The sequence below is a fragment of the Carettochelys insculpta genome, chromosome 3, assembly GCF_033958435.1.
Source record: "Carettochelys insculpta isolate YL-2023 chromosome 3, ASM3395843v1, whole genome shotgun sequence".
Lineage (NCBI taxonomy): Eukaryota > Metazoa > Chordata > Testudines > Carettochelyidae > Carettochelys > Carettochelys insculpta.
In genome coordinates this window covers 179,903,599-179,920,586 of record NC_134139.1, presented here as the reverse complement: position 1 = coordinate 179,920,586, position 16,988 = coordinate 179,903,599, and the positions used below count along the sequence as shown (strand labels likewise).

Below are 16,988 nucleotides of genomic sequence, written 5' to 3'. Positions count from 1 at the left end.
AAAGAACCAACACGATCTCTTCATAGGTAATGAGCGTTATTCCCAGCACATCAGGCATCCATGTGCCCCTTTGCAACAGCAATCTAGTCTATGGACAGAATGCTCTTCTGCTAACCCACCACCCTTATTCCATTCCAATCATCTCAAAAAGGCATTTTTCCATTGCATTCACAAGTAGTGAGTGAATTATGAGAACACACCATTTATATTTAAATATAGGCATTTCATATCGCTGCTGATGCCACCCCATCACCCACACAGTGATTCTCTCCTCACTGGAGTTCTGAATCCTTCCCATCTCCTAAATGATGTCGATACAAACTCTTTTGGAGCAGGCACTGTTTGTGTTTTGTGTCTTGGAACAGCGCAGTGTCAATGCTTAAATAGCAGACGCTGATCACGGCAAGATCCCTGTGGAAGTGCTTAGTCTGTATGGACAACAGAAACAGGGCCTCAAACATAAGGGCTAAGCATTACAGGTTGAACGTCTCTGGTACAGCAACATCCAGGGCTAGGTTGGCAGTGGTGCCAGGTGAGCAGCAGAGCCCAGCTAGAGTGGCACCAGGTTAGCAGCTGAGCCAGGCTGGCAAGGTGGGGTGGGGTTGGGCTGGACTGGCAATGGAGCCCAGCCGGGCAGAGCATGACAGCCAAGGCCAGGGTTGGCAGGGGAGCTAGGCTGACAGCCTGGAGGAGAGCCATACGAGTTGGCTGGGTCCAGAAGCAGAGATGGGTTGGGGCATAGAGGCAGGCTGGGGCATGGACCCCAGAGGGGAACCCAGCCCCATCTGTTGACAAACCCCAGAAGAGCTTGGAGTCTCTCAGTAGAGCACCAAGATTGACCTCTCTTGGAATGGTGAACCCCCTCCTTTGGGACCTATCAGGTCCCGAGGGTGCTGGACCAGGGAGGTTCAATCTATATTACAAATGGAGATTTGTATCAGTCGGAAAACAAAGAGTCACCCCAGTTCAACTTGCTACACAGAATCACTGCCGGTTTTCCACTTAACTTACATTTGAAGAAGCTCCTCTTGCCCAACAGTTTATTTTGCAATTTTACTATACATCTTTCACCCAACTTATTTTCATTCCCAGAGCAGGCACATGGAAATCAAGCTTCTGTAGCCTACCAGTCCATTCACTCACTCTCTCCCCCTCCCCCCGCCCCGTGTGCGGCTCATCCTGCCACATAAACACAAGAAAATAATCCATGCTCAAGCTGTCAAATTTGGCATTCCTGGGAATGTCAGTGGGATGGAAGATTTAATAATGGAACATGGTGGAGGGAAGGAAAGAAGTTAAAGGGTTGGAAAAAATCATACCAGAGAGTATGCAGCAATGATTAAAGTAACACCAGGGGAAAAGCATATATTTACTATGGTCACTGCCTCGAAATTCAAGATATGCAAAGCCTTCCTTAAACAAAACAAAAAAAGCCCAAACCCAAACACAACTTCCTGGAAGGAAAAAAAAGTAGTTCATGAACATCTCAGCACAAAGCAATTATCTACTAGTTTGGAGCAGACATCTGTTGTCTTGACCTATTGAGATAATTATACAACTGTGCAAGATCCCCAAACGGACAGGAATTCACTTTTTCCCACCCCCACTCTTTTACTGGTTTCAGAGTAATAATAAATTGCCATCACAACCAATGGTCACTCTAACCTTCTCCAGCCACGTGCAGAATAAATTTTACATGCACAGAAACAAGAACCTGGCCATGGGTGCTCTGCTAATCAGTTGGGCAGCATTTAAATCTCTCCTGAGTGGCCACACAAGTGCCCAGCTTGTAGGGAACACTGAGCACAACCACCTACTTGGTTCTAGCACATTTAGCAAGTCACAGAATCACAGGGCTGGAAGGGACCTCAGGAGGTCATCTAGTCCAGCCCCCTGCTTCAAGCAGGAGCAAACCCCACTAAGTCATCACAGCCAGGTCCTTGTCCAGCCAGGACTTAAAAACCTCAAGGGGTGGAGAATCCACCACCTCTCTAGGCAACGCATTCCAATGCTTCACCACCCGCCTGGTGAAGTAGTTTTTCCTAATATCTAACCTACATCTCTCCCTCTTTAACTTCAAACCATTACTTCTTGTTCTGCCATCTGACACCACTGAGAACAGTTTCTCACACTCCTCTTTAGAGCTCCCCTTCAGGAAGTCGAAGGCTGCTATGAAATCACCCCTCAGTCTTCTCTTCTGTAAACTAAGTATGTCCAAATCCCTCAGCCTATCCTTATAGGTCTTGTGCTCCAGCCCCTTCATCATTTTTGTTGCCCTCTGCTGAACCTGCTTCAGTACAGCCACATCCTTTTTATACTGGGGGAGGGGGCAGCCCAAAACGGGACACAATATTCAAGATGTGGCCTCACCAGTGCCGAATAGAGGTGAATAACTACTTCTCTAGATCTGCTCAAAATGATCCTCCTAATGCACCCTAGTATGCTGTTAGCCTTCTTGGCTACAAGGGCACACTGTTTACTCATACCAAGCCTTTCATCCACCATAACCCCTAGGTCCCTTTCCATCGTACTGCTGCTGAGCCAAATGACTAGTTGATAAGAATAAAGGCAGTACTGCTATTTTCATAAGACTCCAAGTTACTGCTATTTATTGTTATTTAATATTACTGTAGTATTTAGAGGTTGCAGCGGAGATAAAGTCTCCAGTGCACTTGGTGGTATATGACGTCATAGTAAGAGAGAGTCACTGCCACAAAACGCTTATAAACCTAACCAGACCTCAGGGGAAGAGAGAAAAGGACACAGAAGTGGAATGATTTTTCCCCCAAGGTCACACAGCTGTACAATACCAGAGCAAATTACTAGAATGCAGCTGTCTTGATCCAGGGCTCAGCACTGCTAGACCATGCAGGTGCTTCTCACATTTGTACGAGCGCGGAAAAGGTGAGCTAGAAGAGAACCCAATGGGGGAGCACCTAAAAACATCAGTAAGGGTACGTCCGTACTTCTGGAAAGAGCCACACCATCAGGGTTAGTCTTCCAGAGTTTGATTTTTTTGTTTCTGGTAAAGACAGTGCAAAAATTGATCTCTCTGGGGTCAGCAGTCGACCCCTGCACTCCACGCTATCGTGTGGAGTAAGGGAGGTCGATGGGAGAGTACAGAAGCTAGGTTTATCCTAGGGAAATAAGTCAGTTCTGATACGTTGATTCTAGCTATGCAAATGCCGCAACTAGAACTGTTTATCTGAAATTAACTTATTTCCCTAGTATAGGCTTAACCTTAGAGAGGGGTAGTTACTTTAGTCTGTTTCAACACTTCTCTGGTGGTGCAGATATAGACTGACAGAGCCAGACAAATATCCAGGAGTCACACCCTACAGGACACGCCCAACAAGGAAAACAACAGAACCCCACTGGCTGTTACCAACAGCCTCCAGCACATCATTGCCAATCTACAACCTATCCTGGAAAACAATCCCTTCCTTTCAGACTGGGAGACAGTGCTCACCTACACAGACAACCCCTGAGCAATACCCACCAGCAGCTATACACCATACCACAGAAACACTAACCCAGGAACCTATTCCTGCAACAAACCCTGTTGCCAACTCTATCCATGTATCTGTGCTGGAGACACCATCACAGGATCTAATCACATCAGCCAAATACCAGGGGCTCATCCACCTGCATATCTGCTAACATGATATATGCCAGCAACATCCTTCTGCCATGTATAGTGGCAAAACTGGATAGTCCATGCACCTAAGGATAAAAGGACACAAAGCAGACATCAAGAAAGGTAACCTACAAAAAGCAAAAGAATACATGAACCCCATCCATTTGGCACTCAGTAACAGATGTAAAGTAGCCATCCTTTTACCAAAAAAAGGTTTTTAACCAGACTGCAAAAAGAAACGGCAGAGCTGTAATTCATTTGCAAATTTAATACAATTAGATTAGGACTGAATAAGGACTTAGAATGGTTCTCTCTACAAAGGCAATTTTCTCCACTCCTAGCACTGTTAGCTACTCCCTTCATGGGGGTGGTTTACCTACAGCACTGAGAGCTCTGCGGTGGCTGAACTTCAAAAACTTAGTAGTTTAGTCTCTCTAAACTTTGCCTGTGGGCCAGGGCTAAAAAGTGAGGCCCAAACATTGCCCTTGTTTACAGTGGCTGTCCACTAGTAAAAATGAGGGACTTGCAGAAAACAATGGTGGGCAAAAGACAGTCCTTGGGTACCAACTAAAATTCTGGTTAGTTTTTGTTGCCTTCTGCACCATTCTGAGCAACAGGGATTCAAGGAACTTTTAAGCACCACTGTTATATCTGCCATTTGCATCTGCAGCTCCCCAATGTGTACATGGAGTTGCTGAATTCAGAACGTGGTCCTAACTAATAGGGTACCATCTCATCAGCTCTACTGACTATAACTGGCAAAAAACACCCCACAACCTCTCATACCAAAAGGCTCTACTGATGTGAGAATTTTACACTCCCCACCATCAGAATATGGCAACCTCAGAACTATAAAGGAATGATGCACAGTGGTCAGTATGCATGATATTTAAAAATAAAACCACACAGTGATGCTAGTTAAGTGGTGTCTATTTCTAGAAATTACAGATGAACTATTTTAAGTCAATTTTTGTCTCCAACCCTGTGGGTTCAGGACTGTTTCAATTTCCTGTAAGATTGTGTCCAACTTAGTCATGTCTGATTAAATTATGGCTTCAGGGATTAATCTGTCTCAATACATTTATATTCTCAAATATTAACATTGATTCTCTCCGGACAAAAAGATTTTGTTTCCTCCCAGCATCATCACCACCACCACCACCACATTTAGAACTCTGAGGGGAGACGAACTTGACACAAAGATTTAGATTTTGAAAAAGCATTTATGAGATTTCAGACTAGTGAAGTGCTCCCACAATTGCCTAATAAATTCAGATAAAAACAGGGTTTAAAGCACACAGCTATTCCTCTCCGGTGCTTGGAACAAACACTACACATTCAGAATCTGAAAGTGAAACAGATTGTAACCAAGAATGAAACTGACTTCACTGATTTTCAAAGTCAAGGTCAGACACAAGCCAATAGTGCAGTCTCATTCAGGATTTGCAGCATCTCTCTGAGTCAGCCCACCCTACCCCCAACATGCTATAAACCTCTATGGCCTACCTCTGTGTCACAACCGAGTTTCTGCATATAAAAGCCAGGGCCAGTGTTAGTGGATAGCAAGCGGTGCAATCACTTGGGGCCTCCTGTCATGGGGCCCCTGTAAAGGTAAGTCGCTCAAGCTTTGGCGCTCTCAGGTGACAGTGCCCCTACTTCAGTCCCATCTGGTGGGGCGCTGGCTTTCTGCCCTGGTCCCCAGTGGGTCTGATACTGGCCCTGTTTTATGGACCTGCCCCTCCACTGAAAAATGCTGCCAGTTCTCAGGAGCCCCAAACCTCAGAGCTGCTGGTCTAGCTGATAAGGTCCTGGACTGGGATGAAGCTACTGTGTTCCACTTTCAGTGCTGTTCTTAGTCTGCTGCGTGACCTTGGGAAAGTCACTTCTCATTTCTCTGCTTGTTTTCTAGCTGGTCTGTTCTTTTGAGGTGGGATTGTCTCCCTATATGTGTGTACATAGGACCCTACAAATCTGCAGTTATCACCCATGCACACAGATATCCATGGATATTGGCTAAAATGCAGATGAACCATGCAGGCCTCTACTCACCAGAAGCACCTGTCCCCGCCATGTCTGGCTCAGGCAATCCACAGGGATGCAGCATGCTCGGAACCAGCACCCAGCAGCTGGGGCCGGGTGGCAGGTCAGAGTTGACGCTGTCCAGCACCTGTTTGGGCCCCTCAGTTGCTGCCTTGTCCTGGCCTCGCCCTGCACACTGGCTCAGCTCCCGCAACATGGCTCCTGGGCAGCGGGACCTGTCTCTGGCCATGCAAACTTCCCCCAGTGTGATGTAACACAGTGCTCCCAACACTCATCAGAACCTGAGAGATGCATGTGATGCAGTCCTCCCTGCATGCCACTGCCTCTCCTCAAGACTCTGTACCCATGTCAGCCCTTAACTCTAGTTTCTGCCCTCATCCTGCATGGACTCACACCCCACGCTTGCTGTTCTCCACTCCCTCTCGTGAGACTGCTTGTTGCTGCAGGTGTGGATACAGAAGAAAGCCAGCTATGGGACCATAGGCTGACTCTGGCAGATGTGGATCCACTTTTTTTCTGTCTGCACAGGACTCTGTGCATAGGATGCCTACATTGCGGTCCTGATCTCAACAGGGGCATCTAGGCATTACTATAAAATAAGAAAAATAAAGAGCAGTGGTAACACTGGATTTGAAACATTCTTCTGGTTGCCATAAGCTAAATCGTTATTTTTATAACATTCAGACACACTTGCTTACATCAGGCTTGCATATTTTGGAAGCAATAAAATAAAAGCAACAGAGGACCCTCTATAGGGATTCTGCAGTTGGCAGGAGTCACTGCACAGCATCCCATATTAGTGCTCTGATGCAACCAGATCTTTGGCCAGTTGTGTGGCGAGATCTCTTCCCATAGAACATCCACATTAGCATGCCTGTAAATGCCTTCATCAGACTACACAGAATGTGCAAGACCCTCCAGTACCTCTGGAGGTTCTCAACTTTTAGAACATTTAATTTTTTAAAAATGAATCTCCTAGTCTTTCCAAAAATATTCAGAGGCATTAGTTCTTACTGGGAAAGGCAGAACCAAGAAAAGACCCAATCCTACCTTGAGACCCGGATGAATACATGCACATGACCACTTCTCTATATCAGTGTTTCTCAACTTTTTTTTTTAATTGAGTACCTGTTTATAAAAACAAAAAAAAACCCAAACAAATAAAATAAAAAAATTAAATACCGCCAGACTTCTTTTGTGTACTCCTTGGTACACATAGCACCAGTTGAGGAACATGGTCCTAAGGTAATATGAGGTCTTGAAACAAGTGCCATTGAATGTTTTCAGATTACTGTTCCCTTTTCGGGAGTCAGATTTGTTTTGCAAAGCACCAAGTTACACCTCACTCAAATACTACTTAATTACAAAAACATCACAGAGAACTACTACTGAAAACTTTGACTTCCTTCTACCTTATCAAATAAATGAATTGGAATAGAAATATTGTACTTACATTTCAGCATGTCATATGAAAACAGCAGAAAAACGTCATTGTCTGAATGAACTTTTAGATTGTACTGACTTTACTACAGATTCAACTTCTCTTGTACACCACCACTCAGGACCTGACCAGAGCTGGATGAGGGACTTTGCCGGACGACAGGAGGTCAATATTTTCTAGCACATTACTGACACTTCCACTGCTTGGTGGGCTCAAACATTTAGAGGTAAATTACAGCTAAGCAACAGCACAGAACACTGAAAGCTGGGACTGGGGGCTGTAAGCAACATTTTACAGGACCACAAGAAACTTGGCCACAACCACTATAAGCGGGTATCCAGCTAACTAAAATAATGGTGGATTAGGTGTTTGCCAGACACGAGAGTTCCAGATTAGAGGTTCAACCTGTAGTGAAACTGAGCAAATATCTAAATGAGCCGATGTACCCCTGGTAGACCTTGGTGTATCCCTGGTTGAGAAACACTGCTCTATATGAGAAGAGCATTTATAAAGCAAGCTAAGCTTACTAATAAAAGCCACTGGAGATAACACTTTCCATATATAACATGCAAAGTCTCCTGTATTTCAAACTCCTATCTCACAAATGAATTTGCTCAATAACCTTTACAATTCCTTCTCTCCAACCCAAATAGCCCTCAGAGAGGAGCACACATCTACACTCTGTTGCTGTTGGACAAGCTCAGGCCGAACACAAAATAAGCTAACTGCCATCTGACCTATGGAATAGTCAGTCACTAATGTACAGTAAACTTTTCCTAACTGGCAGATCTGGGACTGGGAGGTTGCCAGATATTCAAATATGCTAGATAGAGAAGTATACAGGAGAACTTTCGCTTAACTAACCCCTCCATATTATCTGACATGCTGTCCCAGATTAGATAGCTCGGCAGCAGCAAGTCCATGCCACCAGCTCTGGGTAGCCAGCCCCACAGCAGACTGCCCGGGCAGCTGCTCCTCTGCAGCCGGTCCCTCTCCACTGGCCCCACTGCAACAGATTCCAATAAACAAACTTTCCTCCTCTAGAGCAATGCATCTAAATGGCTTTCGGAAATACAGTGAAAACTCCATTATCCGATCTTTAGGATTATCTGACCATCCTTCAGTCTTGTTTAGATTGGATAAATGGGGTTCTCCTGTACCTAGAAATGCAGAGCTTTAAAGAAAAAATAGCTATTAAGAAACAAAACTGTATGCAGAGTAATTTATTTACCAACAGTAGTATTGTACACTGTAAACACTGTTTTTATTTGTATTTACTTTTACTATATTGTACTTACGGAAAACGTAACTAAAATTTACTTACAGTTAAAATGCTGGTTTTCTGAGCATGCCGGATAATAGAATGCTGGATATGAAAGTTTACTGTAATTCTACTAATGGGCCAATTATAACATACTTGGAGCACATGGAGTTTCTTGAGTATATATATTTACATTACACATATGTAAAAGCCTCTGTTGTGCTAGTTTTCTAAAGAGCAGATCAAAGACTTAACAGTACTGAAGGAACAGCTGCAGCAAAAAGGAAGGGCCATCTGGAGTCAGCTAAGAAAATGGTAACCTCCAAAGCACTCATGAAAAAGGATTACTAAAAATGTTGTACTACTTGGATCTTTAAGAATGCAACAGTGCTGGACCTCAACTGCACCTCGATGCGCTCATCTGGCTGCCTAGGGTTTTCCACAATTTCTCTGAGGGTTCCATTTTATGCACCTGGTAGGGACACGTAAAATCAAACTATCTAGGTTTGGCAGTCGACCCCTATACTCCTCAATATCATGAGAAGTAAGGGAAGGATTGACAGGAGAAACTCTGTAGATCTCCCTCCATGAGGATGGCCAGGTAAGTTGATTGTAGATAACTGCATAGCTAGAATCAACTTGTCATAGCTAGAACTGCATATCTATAATGAACTTTAATGTTTAGTGTAGAGCTGGCCTTCGTGTGCCCTCCAGAAAGTGAAACAAAAAAGCTGTCCTGTTGGAAAGGCTAACAATATAATTTATTAAGTGATGAGCTTTTTGTGGTACAGATCCACTTCTTCAGATCTGGAAAATCCTGATGAATGGATAACTGATAATAGAGAGGAAGAGAATTTAACAGAAAGATAGAAAAAAAAAGAAACAGCTGATCAATCAGCTGACTAGGACAGGAGGAGGAAATGCAGCTCCACCCAGAAGCAAACAAACAAACTTGTTGATCTACACACATGCATCGATATCCAAAGATGAGCATTTAAAGAAGCAGCTACTGACCTGTACTACACAAAAGCTCCCAAACAGAAATTTACACCAGTATGTTTGCCAGAGTAAAGTTTTGCTTATAAGTACATACTATTTTCTTGCAGAAAACTCAATTTATTACTTGACAGGAACAGTTCTCCATCGCTACTGGAAAGAGCTATGATTGCAATTTTCCTACAAGCTTGTATTACTCAGCCACAGGGGCTGCCTAAAGTAGCAGACTTTTTTCATTGAAGGCAAAGATTGCAATCCTGAACAGAATTATGCAGCAGAAGTCATAGAAAGATACCAGTTCATGTCCAATTTCTTTATGTTGCACTCTGGTAATTGTTTAGTGTACCTTGCAGCTGCTTTGTCAGTAGAAAGTAAACACGCCTCACCCACCACCACACCCCATTTTAAATGAGTAATTTTCAACAGAATTTTCAGAACAACATGGTTAGGTCACAACTATAGTGGCTACTGCTTCAGAACTGGGTAGCATTTATTTGGTACTGAATGTTTTTGAACAGTATGCAAACACAAACCGATCTTTTCATAGAATCATAGAAGAGTAGGACTGGAAGGGACCTCGAGAGGCCATCAAGTCCAGCCCCCTGCCCTCATGGCAGGACCAAGCATTTTCTAGACCATCCGTGAAAGCCATCTATCTAACCTCTTCTTAAATAGCTCCAGTGATGGAGATTCTACCACCTCCCTTGGCAATTCGTTCCAGTGTTTGATCACCAGTGTTTGAACAGAACCGGTCCTAAAACAGACCCACAGCCTTGTCAGGAAAACAAAGGCAGGACCAGACCTGAACAGAGACCAAACTGATTTAATTATCTGTGTGATGTAACAAAATATAAGACAAATCCATCTAGTGCTTGCTTTTACAGAAAGCTCCCTGAAATGTCAGTCAATTGGAAGGCCGCATACTCAGCTAATTCAAGCCCCAGTACTGGAAAAGGGTTCCCCAAGAGCTCTTAAAATCTAATATTAAATGTAAAGTTGACACTGTCAATTTAAGATCCATGTTATACACAAATGCATTACCACCACCCCCTTAAAGCATTAAAAGTTAATTTTAAACTCCCTTCCTGTAGTTAATGTTCTGCTTACTCTGCATCTCTCCCATTATGGTAAATACAACATTTAAAAAAAATAAATAAATAAATCTCACTTTCAGGATGATAAAATGTCTAGGACTTCAAACGCTATCACAGTACTTTATTAGTGATGATTTTCAATTTAATTTAGTAAGACTGAGAAGCATTTTCATTGTGTTTGATATTTGCGAGTTTTATAAAATAATTTTGGTCAAATGTAAGTTGACTGTGTCCCTCTGAAGCACAAACACATGCATTTAGCAGAAAGCTTTCCAAAGACAGTTGATGAACCAAATAAATGCTGAAATAAGAGAGACCTGTTAAGAAGAACAAGGCATCTGATGCAACGTAATGCCTAAGTCAGTTACGTAACTAAGAAAGTGTAGGGTAAGAGGGCAGGAAAAGCTCTGCAGTCCCTATCTGAGCAGCAGCTAATGTGTGAGCTTTGGAAAGCTCATAAAGAGCTTTTGCTGGAATCAGTCATCTTGCAAGAATAAGCTGGAAAACGAAGTCCTACTCAGAGTCTCGCTGTTGGTACCTTATGTGTAATTATCATGAAGTGACATGATTACATTGTTGGTAAAAGCACCAGTAGCGCACTAAACCCTACTACTGTTGAGTCAAAACCTAAGTCCCTGAAACGTTCTCCCCCTCAGAGATCATCTATGCTATGTAAGGACTAAACACACACACACTCTCTCTCTCTCTCTCTCTCTCTCTCCCACACACACACACACGCCTAAAATGGTTCACTTTCAAAAAATTTAGGTGTGCGTATGTTAGACTGGGGTGAGGGGGGGAAAAAAAAAAAGAAAGATTTTGCTGCTTTACTTTCCCCATAGATTTATGCATGCATTGGTTTTGTTTTTTGTGAAAATCAATGGGAATAAAAGCCACTGCAGACTGCCAGGCCAAGTTGTGTTTGTGTGTGTGTGGGGGGGGCGGGGAGCGGGGGAGGAGTGGAGCTTGATTTGTTGCCTGGAAGGGGGCAGAGCTTCAGGCAGAAAGGGTGGGGCTGGGGGGTAGCCAACCCTCTGCACTGCCCAGGACCATGGCAAGTGTCCATCTACAGCTCTCAGAGCTGTGCAGAGTGCCCAGTGAATTGCCACCAAAGCACCTCATAGGGCCCCCCAGTCTCCAGCTGCCACTGGTGCTGCAGTAGCAGCAGCTGGAACCCCCAGGCCTCTAGCTCCCCCAGTCAGTGGACCTAGTCAAAAGACCCAGTGACATCTGAACTCTGAAAATATCAAACAATACATTTGCAATCCAAACTCTTAATGTGTGGTAATTTGACATTTTGATGGAACTTGCTCATTTCCTGCATGCAGATTTCCTTTGACGTTCTGTGATAAATTGCTGAAATGCTCCCTAGCAATCTCATTCATGAAAGTAATGCTACAAAAGATTTATCATGCAGCAGTTAAAATTAATATCTAACATTTTAACAGATCTGTTTAATAACATATTATAATTAGACCAACAGAGCTAGGAGCTATTTATTACCTTCGTGACTCTAAAAACAATCCCCAGAAAAGGTAAAGGTAACTGCTAGATGAAGTAAAATCTGAACAAAATCCTTCACAAGTGAAAATGCTTCAGTTAATTCCATGACTTACACCCAAGGACATCAACATGTATCGGTGGTTTTAGCTATAAGTTATATGCCATATCTGAAGTAATTAGTCTTACAGTGCAAAATTTACACTAATTTCATTGCTCTTCACTATGCTAAGCTACTTTCAGTATTCCTGCACTGTATGCTTGCATAAGAGAAACAAGGGGATTAATAACCTCCTCTTTTTTAAAGCAATGAAATCCTTTCATCCCTTATCATTTGACACACCATGGCTACGTCTATACACGTGCCCCAAACTTCGAAATGGCCACGCAAATGGCCATTTCGACGTTTACTAATGAAGCACTGAAATGCATATTCAGCGCTTCATTAGCATGCGGGCGGCAGCGGCGCTTCGAAATTGACGCGCCTTGCCGCCGCACGGCTCGTCCATACAGGGTTCCTTTTCGAAAGGACGCCGCCTACTTCGAAGTCCCCTTATTCCCATCAGCTCGTGGGAATAAGGGTACTTCGAAGTAGGCAGCGTCCTTTAGGAAAGGAGCCCCATCTGGACGAGCCGCGCGGCGGCAAGGCGCGTCAATTTCGAAGCGCCGCTGCCGCCCGCATGCTAATGAAGCGCTGAATATGCATTTCAGCGCTTCATTAGTAAACTTCGAAATGGCCATTTGCGTGGCCATTTCGAAGTTTGGGGCATGTGTAGACACGGCCCATGAAAGAAAAAAAACCAATTGATCTGCAGCCATACTTCTACCTTACGCTATGATCTCGTCCTCACCGAATTCTTGTGAGAAGCAGGGCTGCATCTGGCCAGTACATGGATGGGAGATGTTCCCCCATCTCTAGGGCAAGCACATTGTGCTGAAGGAAGTGATTTCCTGTGAAATGCTGCAAAATGAAAACGAACGCTGCAAACATAGTACTGGCAAAGCCTGCACTTGTACAGGTGTCATGGTGTCAGGAGTGGTTCACAACCAAGATTGCCAGCCTCAGGTCAGACTATGAAAATACTGGAGTAGACCCCCCAAACTGGTCGAATGTTCTATAATCAGATTGAATCATTCCACTAGCAAGCAAACTCCTGAAGCACTAGGAAAGCCAAACAGCCTCCTTGGGAGTAGCCAGGCCAGCTGGACTTAGTGATAACTATAACACCCCACCTCCCCATAAAAAAAAATTCACAAGAGTCAGCTTGTGTCCAGTCCTGAGACCACTTACCTACCGTAGTTCAATTTGTACCTCCCAAAGACAAAACAGTAGTAGCCAATCCTATAAGAAATTAAATAAGGATTTATTAACTAGGACAAAGCAAGCAAATTTATACACAAAATGAGTTACAGTTTATGGTTTTAAAAAATTGACAGCATTTTAGCATCTGTCAGCTCAATGTTTTTTAGGGCTAGCCCAGCTTCACACTAGGGAGCTCTAATTTTGTTTTGTTGTTCTGATCTTGTCCGAGTCCAAACAGTAAAATAAGATAATGTGCAAAATAAATGGTCATTTCCTTCTTGCAGGACTCAAGCTGAGGGGATGAGCTCTTTTGCATTTGGTCTCTTCAACGGTGCGAAGAAGAAATTAAAAATCTGTGTGCTGTAATACAGCACAAAGGCCAATTTACTTTTGACAAAGGATTTCTTGTCGCTGTTGGGCAAGATACATCATTCACAACAACCCTTTCACAGTTATATGGCAAACACCTAAGTATTACATTAGCATTCAATACAGACAAAGTGAAATTCGACTTTATGAAATGTTTGTAAGTCACTGCACGAGTTAAATGCATTGTTGTGAGGTCAATACAGCAAGTCCAGAGTATACTTAAACAGTTTCTGCAGGGCCAGACTATGGGAAACAAGCTTTGAGCTGACACAGAGCTTATCATCTTTGCTAATATGCAAGATGGAACAGATTGTTTAGCATCATGAACTAACATGTTATAAAAGACTATTCAAGGTGAAGCGGCCAGTTAACAGTCTGCATAGGACAAAACCAAAAAGCAGTCATGTAGCACTTTAAAGTAACAAAATAATGAGTTAGGTAATGAGCTTTTGTGGGGCAGACTCACTTCTTCAGATCTGGAAATAGTGCTGAAAGTGAATTGGCATGACTATTATATAACAGAGGGATACAAACAAAACAAAACCTGAAATGGAAATGGACAAATCAGGCACATAGGACAGAAGGAGGGAGTGACAGTGGGGTGGAAGGGGGAGAAAATTACTTTAAGTGTATTTTAAGTGACTTGCCTGTGATTACTATGAATATGAAAGATGGTGAAGCTGTCTTTGTAGTGTGTAAGGTAATTGCTATCTTACACTATCTGGAAAGGGAGCAGGGGAGCAACAGGAGCTGCAAGATTGTGCTGGGGGCAGGGGCAGCATGCCAAGCCCCCCTCCCCCCGAATCATAGCAGTGCTCAGAGAAGCACATGACCGCCCCCACAGCCAGGCACTCTGAGCAACACGCAGGGGTGGGGCAGGCTGGGAGCCCATCAAAGGTGCTCACTGGGTCACAGGCTGGATCTGGCAGGTTGGTCGGCCCGATCCAGCTCACAGACTGTATTTTGCCCACCCCTCTTCAAGAGCACAGTGACTATCTGATTCTGTCCACATAGTTATCAGGGAATATAGTGCATGGGGCACCACTCACCACAGGTTGTGACAGGCATGTGTAGCACACAGGAGGTCCTGAAAGGTCTGATGTGCCCCACCAGATGTATCTCCACATCCAGAGCTGCTTTGAGTTTGTGTGTCCTGTTCTATGGGAAGCTTGATTCTGATGGGTATGCTGACGTTGTCTGAAAGCTCACAGAGGGGATTTACAAAATATTTCCTGCAGGATACAGTCCGCACTGAGTAGGGGCTGCACTTATTTTATGGTAGCCCACAGTGGTAGGTGACAACTAGAAGTGCACACACAGAGGGGGTTTTATTTTTTGTAGTGAAGCAGGGCTCTTGGACATATGGGTGGTCTGTTCCATGATAAGATCTACTGCTCTATCCTTGATCGTTAAAGGTGGTTTGAAGCATATTAAAAAGGCACGTATCCTGGACTCTCTCTTCAGAGCATATTCCGTGTTAGGAGCACATGGCTGCAAATAATACATCTCTTGTATTCTGAGTGGTTACTGGATCTGTCAAAGTAAATGTGGGTTTCTTGTGTTTAAGATGTCCATAGGATTCCACTGCTGTAGCACATCATGGTTTTGAGAAAGCTGATGCTTCATGTGCAAGTGCTCTAGAGAGTGTGTGACAGACAGGTGGTGGTTGCTGAAGTTTTGGTGAAATCTATGCAGTTTACATAATCCGTCCATAGACGAAAGTATTAACGTATCTCAGGTATATCACTGGTTTTATGGGGCATTTATCCAGAAATTCTTCCATGAGGTAGCCCACAAAGAGGCTAGCGTATTGGTGTATCATATTAGTACCTATGGCTGTTCTCAGGGTTTGGGCAAAGTGATGCTGAATGTAAAGTTGGCATGGGGGAGGATGAAGTTGACGAGTTTGGGGCAGGTATTGGAAGACCGTCTATTATCTTGTAAATAGACGAGACAAGCAGTGATGCCATCACTGTGAGGGGGTGTTTGCGTAGTGGGAGGTGACATCTATAGTGGCAAAAATGGTGTTCTGAAGGAAGCTTACTGTTGGAGTTTCTGGAGGAAGTCAGTTGTGTCCTGAAAGAAGCTGGCCCTTTGCGTGGCAAGGGTTTGAGGTGGCTTCCATGAGTCCTGATAGTCCTTCAGTGAGTGTGTTGCCACTGGATACAAATCAGGCCTCATTTATTCCCTCATTTAAATTTAAAAACTAGGTCAACTGGTTTTACTTCATTACTCTATCGATGTTTCAAAGAATTCCAGACACAATTTGTTTGATGTTATCATATTCTTCCAGGTATTTTGTTATTTTAGTTATAATTTTAATCTATTTTCCAGGTACATGTGTGATACTTACTCAGCTGGAAGTACCTGGGTCACCCTTATGGCCTTTTTCATATGCTCCAATACGCTAATGACTCTCTCTTTTTTAAAAAAAAAAACAAAGTTGATGAGCAGCTTCACATTTAGTCTCCTTCAGAACTCCCAGCTACATATAATCTGGGCCTGGGGATTTATGATGTTTAAATGAGTAATTTGCCTCAGCACCTCTTCCCTGTACATGGGGGGGGTGACTACTCCAATGCAAATCCCTAACATAGATAGGCATGGTTTTTACACATGCAAGGTGATGCAGAAAGCTTTGCATGGTACAGCTAATTCAGTGTACCTACATTAGTACAAAAAAGAAAAAAAAAAAAAAAAAAAAATCAACAAATCCCATTATGGACACAGCGGTGGCTTCACCTCATCAAGATTTTTCCTCAATGGAGAAAGAGAACCTTCCTAAATTTCACCATCACAGGTGTAACACAAGAAATTAGAACAATCATTCTGTATATTAACCATCTGATATGCATGCTGCTGACTGCATCCAAACTCTGAATAATCAGAATTAAGCAAAACAGAAAGACAAATGTTATCTTAACAAGAGAGGCAGGGAAGAAAAAAAGTGATGAAGTTGGAGCAAAAAAAGACCACAAGTGGCTAAATTAAGTCTTTTACTCATTTTGATTGGTACTCTCTCTTATCGGCATTAGTTTAATTATGTAAAAGCCTAACTAGTGGAACCCAAGACATGGAGGCAATGGTAGCTATCAAAAAGTAGAGAACACCTTAGTTCCTAATGATCCAGGGAGGAACATGGGTTTGTTAGGCCTAAAATTAATTTTTGAAGTGGTTAATAAAACATAGGATTTGAAAAATCCTATTACAACATATTGTGAGCACACCACTCTCTGGTAAATCAGAGATACTTGAAATGCAGCCTCTAATGAAGGAGGATAAGGGGGAAAAAACAAACAAAAAACCAGCCAATAAGTACGTTGTGCCTTAAGTGATTATTGCAGAGT

General features: G+C 43.3%; 1 protein-coding gene across 3 annotated transcripts in view; it reads right to left on the bottom strand.

The window, feature by feature from the left end:
* The window catches only part of HPCAL1 (hippocalcin like 1), a 117,268-nt gene that overhangs the window by 40,657 nt on the left and 59,623 nt on the right, over positions 1–16,988 (bottom strand). Inside the window, exon 2 of one of the 3 annotated variants that reach the window (XM_074988954.1) lies at positions 13,261–13,311. The exons of 1 other annotated variant lie outside the window; for it this stretch is intronic. The gene's annotated coding sequence lies outside the window, so the exon portion shown is untranslated. The remainder of the gene's footprint in view (positions 1–13,260; positions 13,312–16,988) is intronic. One more of the 3 variants, XM_074988955.1, reaches the window with a different exon arrangement.